General features: G+C 41.5%; 1 long non-coding RNA gene across 5 annotated transcripts; it reads left to right on the forward strand.

Annotated features, from left to right (window-relative positions):
• The first annotated feature begins 214 nt into the window (after nt 1-214).
• On the forward strand, nt 215-12,486 carry LOC146577281 (uncharacterized). 5 transcript variants are annotated; one of them, XR_014889368.1, is made up of 4 exons: nt 215-273; nt 6,548-6,613; nt 6,895-7,000; nt 12,292-12,486. It is a non-coding gene; the product is annotated as an uncharacterized LOC146577281 (long non-coding RNA). The 5 variants fall into 5 exon arrangements; XR_014889369.1 differs by lacking the exon at nt 215-273 and adding an exon at nt 5,874-6,456; XR_014889370.1 differs by lacking the exon at nt 6,548-6,613 and having other exon boundaries at nt 217-273.
• The last annotated feature ends 160 nt before the right edge of the window (nt 12,487-12,646 follow it).

The following is a 12,646-nucleotide window of genomic DNA, read 5'->3' on the forward strand; positions in this document are numbered from 1 at the left end:
TGTTTATTGATATGATAAAAGGATGTAGCTGTTATGGAAAGAAGTGTGAACTTGAGAAACTGAACCAGTTAAAAAGAGTATATTTCACTGATGTTGTGAAATAAGTAAATGTAATTGATGTGAATGAGGAACCAGCTGAACAGTATATTGAAAGCTCATGTTTAGTGTTTTATAGCATTTATTTGTGTGAAATAAATCAGACTCAGACACGTTCTGGAGGAAAGCAGAGACGCATCGTGTCTTCCTTACTCTGCTCTTCACCTGCTTTTACAGGTAACATATTTGTCATCGAGGTCTTCATCCTTGGGACCCGTAACATAGTAACTTCTTCATTGTTATACTTCTATAGTTTTCCCATTTTGTGAGCTGTGGATGTGGAAAGTGTCTCAGTGACACATCCACATGAAAACGGCGTTACCTTCGTTCATTTGCACGTCAAATGAACGAGCTGTTTGGACTTTAACGTCACAGCTGATGCTTCGATACTCGACCTCAAGAGTTCAGCTTCCACTCAGAGGTACAAGTACACACAGCAAAGATAAACGTGTACACAAGGTGGAACCCACAAGTGCACAGCTCCGACCAGAGATGGGCAGTAATCCGATTACTTTTTTCAAGAAACGAGTAAAGTGAGGGATTACTATTGCAAAAAAGGTAATTAGATTACTGTTACTTTGCCGTAAGCACGCTGCGTTACTGCGTTACTAAAACCGCAGCTGTGTGCAGATGAACAATGGATAATCTATCGAGTGTGGAGAGAGTGTGAGCGTGCAGCGTTTAAAGCGTGGAAGCACTGACCTTACTTTGAGTTTGACTCTGTAAAAAGTGACAGAAACATTAGCATCCGCTGTTCACTGCGTGGGAAGACAACATGCTCACTCACTATGTGTTAATGCGCATGCTTATTTATAACTTTGATAAAATGTCATAAAAATAATTCCATGCCAGCTCACCATTGGTGATCAGGTAGTTTCTGTTCCAGTTCCAGTCCCATAAATCATGAAGCTTGCTGCCAGAAAAGCTTCAAATCTCCTTTGAAAGCTGTTTGTGGTCTTGATTGTGGGAGCTTCAGTTGTCTGACTCCAGCTGCCACACAGTGCTCACTGATATCATTTGCAAAAACCCCAGTGTGACAATATTTATCAGTGAAGCAGAAATCAGGACGTGACCACTTTTCTTTGAACATTTGCTAAGGCTAAGCTGTGCTTTCTACCACAGTTGGGAATTTCCTGGTTTACAACAAATTATTGTGTCAACACCGCATAAGATTTCAAACTACAGGAAAATCACTGGAGTTATAAGAGGCAGACAACGACACACACACCACATGCATGCTGTTGCTATTTATTGTGGATTAACCTGTCAAGGGCAAGAACAAAAGAATTCTGCCTCAAATACAGGAAATCATAGCTTTCCTGTATTTCCTCCATTGTTGGCATGCTGGTTAGTGCTGTTGCTCCACAGTAAGAAGGTCCTGGGCTAAATTATCCATGAATGTAAACGGCTGTGTGTTTCTATCTGATAGACTGGTGAGCTGTCCAGGGTGTACCCTGCCTGGTAACCTATCACTTCAGGGTTATTTCCCAGCCCTGCTGCAACCAGGATAGAGATAGGAGGATGGTAGTTGTTGTAGACCCATTCAATTTCAATTGAAGGATTAAAATGTTCCAGGAGCTCAACTTACTCCATCTGAACATGTTTCAATCGTGTTTTATGAACACAACATGCAGCTTTACTGAATATGAAAAGGTTGTGTTGATTTAACTCAGTTGTTTAAGTTTCTGCCAAAGCAAAACCTTTGTGTGCAACCAGTGTCCACTATTGAATCAAGTAAATCCAACATGTTTTTGTCAGTGCAAAAAGGAGTTACGGTGCCTGTATTCCTGCACAATATTGTCCCGGGAGGGAGGAAAACTTTCTGGTGAAGTTTTGGTTGATTTTTGGGTTTTGCTTGACACTAGGTTGATTTTATCAGTGAGGTTTGGATTGTTTTCTTTCTCTAAGAGAGAGAAAGATGGTTTTATGCTTGGACATGTTTGCAATGGCCCCCAGTATTTGTTACTTTATTAGTATTTTATTGGTTGCGTTTGTTTGTGCTTTTGTTACAGTGCACTGAGATAAGAACATCTGAGAGGTGTGATCCACCGGTGGTGATATTTTGGTATTTTGTGAGTTCCCGATTTAACAAATCAGCTCTTTAATCCAGACCTGAGAGGTTGAACTTTAAAGCGCTATAAAATATTCTTACTGGAAACAGCGGCAAAGTGTTTTTCTCCATGATTATAATGGGCTTGGGAGAAATTCACTGATATGTGACATTGATCACATGAGAAGTCCTGAGCCTAAAAGGATTGCAGCGAGTCAATCCAGTCCAAAAACAAGGAGCTGTTTTCCTTTAAAATGATGACGTCATCTTGCTGGTGATGGAGGCTCGAATAGGCTGCGTGTGAGACTCCATTATCAGCAATATCTGGTATGAATGTGTGTGGATGTATGCATGTGACTGGACTGTGACGGACTGACGACTAAAAGTTTAACTGACTTGATACTGAGACAAAAACGGTGCCGACTTTAGGATTAGTGAATGTCCACAACAATTCACCCAGCCTGTAGAAGAAGGGTGGAGGTTTTGTCTTGCTTTGTTTGTGCAGGAGCAGAAGGATGACAGAGACTAAAGGGGGAGGCTGTAGCTTCACATGAGTGTGAGCTGCAGACTGAACCCTTTGGTTGCTAATGTTGCATTAAGAAAATTGTGTTTTATTAGCTGTGTTTTAATTAAGGTATCACATTATATTGTTGGGAATGTTAAATGCTAAAGTGAAGAAAAGCTTTGATTTCACTCATGACTGAACATGTTATTATTAACCATAGCAGGCCACTGTAAAGAGTCAATTAACTGTTATAGAGGAAAAAAAGGCCAAAAACTCTGTGAATACCTATGAATAACAGGCAATGATAGACTTGTCACATTCAAAATAGAGATATGTAATAACAAACACGGGTCCGTGTCATTTAGGTTCTCCATTGAAATAGTCAATCATTTAGAAAAGTAGAATATATATATATATATATATATATATATATATATATATGTCTCAACGCTGTTTCTCAATAATATTAAAAACCTAAAAACTATTGTTGTGGAAGATAGAAGTCACTGTGACAGCCCTCTGACTGTGGAGGACGTTTGTAATCCTATTTCTGCACTTAAGGCCAACAAATCTCCCGGCACAGATGGTTTAACTGCAGAGTTTTATGAATCATTTTCTAATCTCCTGGCTCCGTTCTTACTGCAGCTTTTCATAGGAAGTGTAGAGAATAACATCCTCCCTCCTACTCTTACTCAGGGTCTCATAACACTTATTCCAAAGCCAAACAAAGACTTACTTCTTATTGACAATTGGAGACCCATCTGTCTGCTCAATGATGACTATGAGATTATGGCTTTAGTACTTGCTAACAGAATGAAAGAGTTCTTGGACACAATTATGGATGAGACACAATCAGGCTTTATGAGAAACAGACACCTTTCTAAGAACATGAGACTGGTTTTAGATCTACTTGATTACTCTGATTTGGTATCTGACTATAGCTTCATTCTCTTCCTGGATTTTTAAAAGGCTTTTGATACAATTGAACATCAATTTATTTTCCAGTCTTTGGAAAAATTTGGCATTTTTCTGTAAAGCTATCAAAACCTTGTACACGAATGGCAATAGCTCAATTAAAATGATTAAGACTCCACCCCGAGATTTGACCTGTTATACAAGGAATCAGCACAGCTGATAAGGAGCTCATCATCAGCCAGCTAGCTGATGACACCACACTCTTCTTGAAGAATGCAAATCAAATCCGTCCAGCCCTTAGTGTTATTAGTGATTTCTCTGAGGCATGTTAATACTTTTAGCTATTTTATATCCATAAATGTAAGTTTATTAATAAAACACCATATTTCTGCCTTTTTATAAGGATATGAATTGTACATACAATCAATTTCAGACTCAACCAACAAAAAGCCTCTCAGAACAATATTTATATTGTAACAGTTGCTATTGTAATGCAGTGTATCACCACATGGCGGCGCCTCCTGTCTCACGACTGGTGTCACCCCCTTTGTGTTCTTCTTCGCACTCCTCCTGTAATGGATGCTCCCGTGTGTACGCGGACTAGTGTGCTCTTTAGTAATGTGTGGTAGAGGTAGCACTTTTATTTTTGATATTGTAAATAAATGAGTACTTTTTGGAAAGTCAGAAGCTGTTGCTCATTTGCTATCCACCTGCACACCGCGGCTGGCTTCATCTCCACTGCACGTTACAATATGTTGATTTTTTTCGCCTCCTCATATCATAATTTTTTTACTCCTGGTTCTGTATGTTCATGTTCTGTTCTTTTGTAAACTTCATCTGTTTGTATGTTGTATACTCATTGTGTTTCAATAAAGTTCAATTTAAAAAAAGGTACGTTCTAAAGAAGCTTCAGACGTCACTGATCACGTGACTCTGGCCAAACGAATCAAGCCTCGACACGGTGCTTCTGAAGCAGCGCGTTGATCTTTCTGACACACGCACCGGAGCGTCAGCTTCAAGCGGACCATCACTACGTCTCACATCTAAAGGTGTCAAGGTAACTTTGAACTGAGTTCAGTCAATCTGGAGTTTTTCCAAGTTTTCTGTTGCTCTCTGTGAGAGAAGAGCGTTAAAGGCGGGGCTCTCCAGAGTCCAGCAAAACAGGAAACCACAGCTGGGTGTGTGTAAGTGTGCAAACCAATAGAATGCATCGTGGTGGGGGGGGCATCACGGGCAAGAAAAAAATAAAATAATCGGTCGTACCCATGCTTCCCCGACGTCATGCCAGCGCATATTGGGAAATTCGTAGGCACCGATCGGTTTTCTATCAGCCATTTGCTGGGAGTAAGGGCGCCCTCCGTTTGCGAGGTGCGCCTGCTGCTGGCGGCACAGGGAGGAGAGGGCGGGGCGGCGGGGAGTCTCTGGCTGGCTGGAGCGGCATCTAATAACCAACTCGCAAAACAAAATAAAAACAACAAACAGATATTATGATACAGACTTATAATCTGCACCCATGTTTTTTCTAAATTCTATAACGTGAGCGCGAGAGCCCTCGGTGCGCCTGCGCGCTGCTGAAGTCAAAGTAAACTTTATTGTCATCTCCGCTACAGACAGTCCAGCATATAGAGAGACGAGACGACGAGGCTGCAGTTACAGCGGTGCAAGTAAACAAACAATAAATATAAGAAGAGTAAGAAAATAAATCTACACTTTAGGACTCGGGGTAAAGGATCAATAACAATTTAAATTTATAATTTACAGTTTGATGATTTAAAGTCTCACACAACCCGTCAAAAGGGGCGGGGCCGGCTGCTTCCAAGTAGAGCACATTTCATTTATAATGATGTAAATCCAAGCCCATCATGGATTCATGATCTGAATCCTGGGTTGTGTGAAATCCCAGAAATCAACCTTAGACAAAGTGAATCTGTGAACTAAGGTGTAGGTCTGTTAGGTTAATTGTGCTGATCCTCGGGTTGGGGGATTTGTGTTTGTACTGGAGCGCAAAATTCAAACCAATGGAAGATGGACAACAAAAGTTCAAAGCCATCAGGTGCTCAGGTTAGAAAAAAGAGAAAAGATGCAGGTAAGCAGACGTGTGATTGGATAATGGCAGGTCATCCTGAACCAATCAGACTAAACTCCAAACAATACATTATGTTACAGATTTTAATATTAATTAGTCATTGTTACTTGTTGATTTGTCCTTTTCTCATTGTGTGACGAATTATGACGACTGTTTGGTAGCTGTTATTGTCTCTCTCTCTCTCTTCATGTGTGTTTCTCTGGTGAAACAATAGTTTTGTGTTAATGTTAGGGCTGCACGATTTTGCATAAAATGAGAATCACGATTTTTTGGCTTAGAATTGAGATCATGATTCTGTCATAACAATAAATAAACATAAAACAACAAATGTCTCACGTTTTGTTGTTGCAGCAAAATGTTGTCCTGCTTGAAATTCCGTCTCCACCGTTGCTCGACGCTGCGTGTACAGAGCAGGTAGTGCAACAATAGAAAAATAGTTGCGGGACGGCACTGTGTAGCGTTTGTCTAGGGTGTTGATCGTTTTCCTAAATCCCTCGTTTTGCACAGTGTTGATGGAGCCATATCTTTGGTCAGGTGATAAGTGATACCCTCCGTAATGTCTTTGTGCCTGCGGGAGTTCGACGGGTATAGGGAAGCGCTGTATAAGGTTCCCGTTATTGATGTTTGGGTGGTTGACCGGGACGGATTTTCTCCTGTCACTTTCTCGTCATCCCTGACGTGCTCTCCGTTGTTTTTTCCCTGCTAATTTTAGCATCACACGGCACAGCTTCTGTATCACGTGGTATAAGGCTCCGCCCTTGTCATTTGTTGAGCAGGAAGAGTGAGCGCTTGTTTTCATGCAGAGTACGTCCCGGATCAAAATGTGAAGTTTTACAAATCACCACTTCTTTAGTTAATATCATTTCAGTCTCAGACAATCTTGTTTCTCTTACAGAGGTTGAATGCACCTTCTGCGGATGGCGGTACGACACAGTGTGCGTGGACTTCCCCTGCACAGAAGGCAACTACAAATGCTGTGAATGCTAAATAAACAGAAACAAATGATCCCTGTTGTCTTTGCTTGATGATTGGTTTGAGTCTTGACAATCCACATTGCTGGCGTTGCATCTTTCAATGCCAGCAATGGCAGGTATCAGTGCTCAAACCTTTTGTGTTTGTTTCCAACAAGTTGCCCACCTCGGGAAACAAAAATGTGTTCTTTTACTTGTCAGATGAACATATGAGACACTTTGACTCTTCAGTGCAGTGTGGAGCCTAACAAAGATCTGTTTTGTGTCCCAGCTGATCAGCAGGAGGAGGAGAGTCTGACGGAGCAGCAGAGGAACATTTTCAGCTACTTGGACTCAGCTCAGCCACTACAGAGGAAACAATGAGCTCAACACAGAAGGTGACAGACAGAGCAGGACCATATGACCAAAGATATTTATCACCATATACATTCGAACATTTGCCATAACGATGTAGCTGACGATAGAATTGACACCAGACAAAATACTTTACAGCTGCACAACTTTATTAAAAAGCCATCAATGTATTTTCACTGAAACAAGCAGCTGTTGTTTATGTGCATTAAAGTTATATAAAAATGTAACAGTGCAAATGCAAATTCCTCGCTGACAGTTTAACCAAAAGGCGTTTCCAGTGGAAACTGGCCGACACATCCTGAGCATAACCATGTATAATATCCACTAAACTTCAGAAGAGGTTATACAGTCGTGGCCAAAAGGTTTGAGAATTGCATAAATATTGGAACCTGGAGAAGTTGCTGCTTAAGTTTTTATAATAGCATTTTGCCTGCACTCCAGAATGTTATGAGGAGTGATCAGATGAACTGCATCGTCCTTCTTTGCCATGAAAACGAACTTAATCCCCAAAAAGCCTTACCACTGCATTTCATTGCTGTCATCAAAGGAGCTGCTGAGACCATTTCAGTGATCGTCTTCTTAACTCAGGTGAGAATGTTGGCGAGCACGAGGCTGGAGATCATCATGGCTGTATCCCGATTCAGGTTCTGCAGCTTTAAAGTCCTCAAGGGCCGCGTACTCAAAGACCGCTAAGGCCGAAGTGCGAGGCTCGTAGGCTCGTGAAATGGGACGTCTAGCCTCCGTCGCGCTGCCCAGGTTGCCTAGCAACCATGATACTAACAGCTGGAAACGTTTCATACAGCTTTGTTTGTCAGAAATGAAGGAGAACATATTTAGTTCATTTGTTTCTACATGAGCTCTGTGTGATTTGATGAGTATCTGAGGCTGAGACCACAGGACTGTGAAACATGATTGTTGGGCTTCATTTCTGTGCTGAACAGTCGTTTAAGATTAGCTGTAAATAACAATTAGCTGATGTTGTTCATGAGACTAAAGTCATCTCACTGTGGTAATGTAAATATAATATGGCCAATATTATAGTTATTATATTAATCACTTCACTCACAGACAAGTATCTGTGACAGTGTGTATACAGATGTATCATATATAAGAGACAAATATTGTTACTTCAGTATGTTGGTACTAAATTTGGCTCAATGCTTACATATATGTGTAAAAAGCAAATGTAGGAGCTGTGATAACTGTGTCTGATAGAATGAAGAGTAGACTAATATATGAAATATTCCTTTATTGGGTGAGAAAATCAGACCATGTCATAACTGCTGTAAGTCACACAGAATAGATATCAGAGCCTTAAACAGGCTGACTTCTGCTAAATGGGTCAAACTGGGCAGAAAGTCTACAAACACATAACATCCTTATAGAATATGATGTAACACTATAGATCAACTTAGCTCAGAATATATAAAGCATATAAACAGTTACAGCAATATGATGCAACAAACACAGCAGCTACTGATCCAAAATACTCAAAGCTTCATAGTCAAAGGAGCTTGCAAAGAAAAGCGTCTGGACTTCTTTAAGTTACTTGAAGACGTTTCACCTCTCATCCGAGAAGCTTCTTCAGTTCTAAGGTCAAATGGTGGAGAGTCCCAGATATAAACCTAGTGGGAGTGACCCCCCACAGAGGGACAAAAGGACCCCCTGATGATCCTCTAATCGCCTGAGCCAAGGTGTGAAACTGGGTGTGGGTCCCAATCAGCCAGAGTTTCGGGTGAGTTCATTGTGAAACCTGGCCCCACCTTGTCATGCGAATTCCTGAGATCAGATGACCCAGGATGTGAGTGGGCGTTAAGGCGTCTGGGAAGGGATCTCAAAACTGGATTATAGATGGCAGAGAGTTGGTGTCGTAAACCCCGCCTCTGTTCAAAGATGGTCGCTCACAGTGGACATAGATGGCTTCTTTCACTCCGCTTTCAAACCATCTGTCCTCTCTGTCCAAAATGTGAACATTGGCATCCTCAAAGAGTGTCCTTTATCCTTAAGATGCAGATGGACTGCTGAGTCTTGTCCTGTGGAGGTGGCTCTTCTGTGTTGTGCCATGCGCTTGTGAAGTGGCTGTTTGGTCTCTCCAATGTAGAGGTCTGGGCATTCCTCGCTGCACTGTACAGCATACACCACATTGTTGAGTCTGTGTTTTGGCGTTTTATCTTTCGGGTGAACCAGTTTGTGTCTGAGCGTGTTGCTGGGTCTGAAATGCACCGGGATGTCATGCTTGGAGAAAACTCTCCTGAGTTTCTCTGATACACCGGCTACATAGGGGATGACAATGTTGTTGCGTCTGTCCTTCTTATCCTCCCTCGCTGGTGTCTGGTCTTCTTTTCTGTGCCTCTTTGCTGACTTTAAAAACGCCCATTTAGGATAGCCGCACGTTTTGAGTGCTTCCTTTACATGTGTGTGTTCCTTCTTTTTTCCTTCAGGCTTAGAGGGAACATGTTCTGCCCGGTGGTGTAGGGTCCTGATTACTCCAAGTTTGTGTTCCAGAGGGTGATGGGAGTCAAAGAGGAGGTACTGGTCCGTGTGTGTGGGCTTCCGGTAAACTTCGATGTTGAGGTTGCTGTTCTCTTCAATGTGCACAGTGCAGTCCAGGAAGGGCAAACAGTTGTCCTTTGTGTCTTCCCTGGTGAACTTGATGTTTTTATCCACAGCGTTAATGTGCGCAGTGAAGGATTCCACTTCTTGTGTCTTGATTTTGACCCAGGTGTCGTCCACATATCTGTACCAGTGGCTGGGTACTCTTCCTTTGAAAGAGCCAAGAGCCTTCCTTTCCACTTCCTCCATGTAAAGGTTGGCTACAATAGGTGACACGGGGGAGCCCATGGCACAGCCATGTTTTTGTCTGTAAAAGCCTTCGTTGTATTTGAAATATGTAGTGGTGAGGCAGAGGTCTAACAGGGTGCAAATCTGATCGGCTGTGAAGTTGGTCCTGTCCTCCAAGGAGCTGTCTTCTTGTAGTCATTTTCTGACAGTCTCCTTGGCCTCCGTGGTGGGTATGCAAGTGAAGAGAGAGAACTGAAGAAGCTTCTCGGATGAGAGGTGAAACGTCTTCAAGTAACTTAAAGAAGTCCAGACGCTTTTCTTTGCAAGCTCCTTTGACTACGATGACCTGGATGACTGAGAACCTTCACAGACTCAAAGCTTCATAGAACTGAAACCAACATTTATTTTAGCTCCATTCTGCTGCTGATACAGACTTTAGGTTTCTGAACATTAAACTTGTTGCTGCCTTTCATAGTGTGTAACTTGAAGGCCCTGAGTACTTTCTCCCACACTGGAAACACTGGGATGATCACATTATTTGAACATTACCTAATAAGACTGATTCAGCACAGACAGTTATGTTAAACTTTCCTAGCAGTCCTTCACAAACAGGGAACAGTCTGTCTATTCTCTCCATCTGTCAGCTGCTGCTGGCTCTTCCTCCTCCTCTTCCTCACACACTGCTGAGTTTGTCCTGGTGGATCATCAGGGCTGCAATGCCTCACAGATGATGTGCAGCAGTGGGTCCCTCAGTCTGTCCTCACTCTGGACACTTGCAGTCGTCACACATGGAAATCAAATGTGTGATAAGCTGCAGGATTCAAACACAAGTGTAACTTATAAACACATGTTCATACTTTTATTCCACAATCAGAGAGAAAGAAACAGAGAGAGAGTGCAGGACAGACAGACAGGTGACAGTCTCAGGTGTACACACTGCTACACAACAGCACCAGAGAAGCAGGGTTTAGTGTTTGTGTTATTACGAGTGTAAACAAGAAGAGTTCCAGATGGTGCAGTGGACACATGTGTGACTGCTGTGATTAAAGCATCTTTCTTTCAGCTTAACGAGTGAACCGTCAGCTCGTTCAAACACACGTTAAAGTGCGTTTGGCTCGACACCAGCGAACAGAGGCAGCAATATAACACAGCTCACATTAACAGTGCAGTGGATCCTGCTTGTGCCGTGATGTTCAGGACTGCAAACCGAGCAGCATCACTGACTTTCAGCTTGTTGTGTTTGTGGATATATGACTGACTTTAATTATCCACAAAATCATCACATTCTCTGTCAGATTAAGGTCGACTATTGAACGGCGTATATTTTAAAGGCTTTAAAACCAAGTTAACGCTGAAAGTACAAACATCACTAATGTCACATAACTCTGCCGACAAGGCATAGCTATGGCTATGAAATGCTCTTTGTGTATCACTTCTTCATTATGAAAGATGTCATTAATGCACTAGTAATGTCTCATCTGGAGTATTGTTCAATCATTTGGTCAGCAGCTAATAAGACAGATCTTAACAGACTTCAGTTAGTCCAGAATAAGGCGTCCAGATTAGTGTGAAGATGTTCATACTATACTAATATTGATAAAATGCATAATAACCTTTCTTGGCTTCCTGTACAGGCTAAAATATTCTATGGCTTACTTGTAGTTCTAAAGAAAGCAATTCTGTTAAACACACCACATTTATTCTGCTCAGCTGCAGTATCCAGATGAAATACATCATCATATTACACAGTTTTCAACAAGCTGCAATTGAGTAAATGCTCGAGTTAAAAGTAACGTTTTGTAAAACTGTTACATTTAGAGCAACTTTTAAGTGGAATAAGTTGCCTTAAAAAATTAGAGAATTATTCAAAACTTCAATGAACACTTAAAAGCCGATTTACAGAGCTTTTAGTTGTTGTAAATATTGTAAGACATGATTTGTTTTTGAAATTTGTGTGATGTGCCTCAATGTTATTGATATTATTATTATTATTATTGATTGCTTATATTTGAACAATTGTGAAACCTCACTGTGGATGTAAGAGTGAAATTATGTGGATATCTTGAATCCACTTTATTGTGTAATATTTTATGTGAGTATTTGACGGAAGACGAGCAACATCTGTTGTGGAAGCTAACGGGGTTCCTTTAGAATAAACAAACATAGGATTTATTATCACTGAATAATTCTGTATAAATCTATACAAATTATAGAAATATGTAATAGGAAACAACAAAATAATCTAAATTATAAAATTGTGTGTGTGTGTGTGTGTGTGTGTGTGTGTGTGTGTGTGTGTGTGTGTGTGTGTGTGTGCATGATTTTAGTGTTTGAACAGTCATGAATTATCTTTAACAGCAGGTTGGATGTAATGTGTTAGAACTACCAGCAGGTGGGGATAAGAGACCTTTAAGGTGTTTGGTGCCACGCTCCACCTTCAGGTTTAAAACTAGTGTTAATGGAGTTTGAAGGTTCAGTTTGTTCCACGACTGCATTTCACTCACTGCCTCTGTTTGTATCTCTGTCACTGCAGGACCAACATGGAGCCAGAAGTCAGCGCTCTCAGGAGGCCGACAAACCTCACAGAAGAAAGGGGGAGAAAAAACACACCTGTGACGAGTGTGGGAAGGGTTTTACTGTGAGGGCTTCACTAAAACAGCATCAGGTCATCCACACTGGAGAGAGACCGTTCAGCTGTGACTTGTGTGGAAAGTCTTTTTCCTTGAAGGGTTCCCTAAAAAAACACCAACTCATCCACAGTGGAGTTAAAGTATACAGCTGTGATCAGTGTGGCAGAGCTTTTACTCACAGTAGCCACTTACAGAGGCATCTAGTTACCCACTCTGGAATTAAGCCATACAGCTGTGACATCTGTGGAAAAACTTTCA

The sequence above is a fragment of the Mchenga conophoros genome, linkage group LG3 (assembly GCF_057382185.1).
Source record: "Mchenga conophoros isolate Kocher_MC1m ecotype Shallow Benthic linkage group LG3, M_conophoros_male_GT1.1, whole genome shotgun sequence".
NCBI lineage: Eukaryota > Metazoa > Chordata > Actinopteri > Cichliformes > Cichlidae > Mchenga > Mchenga conophoros.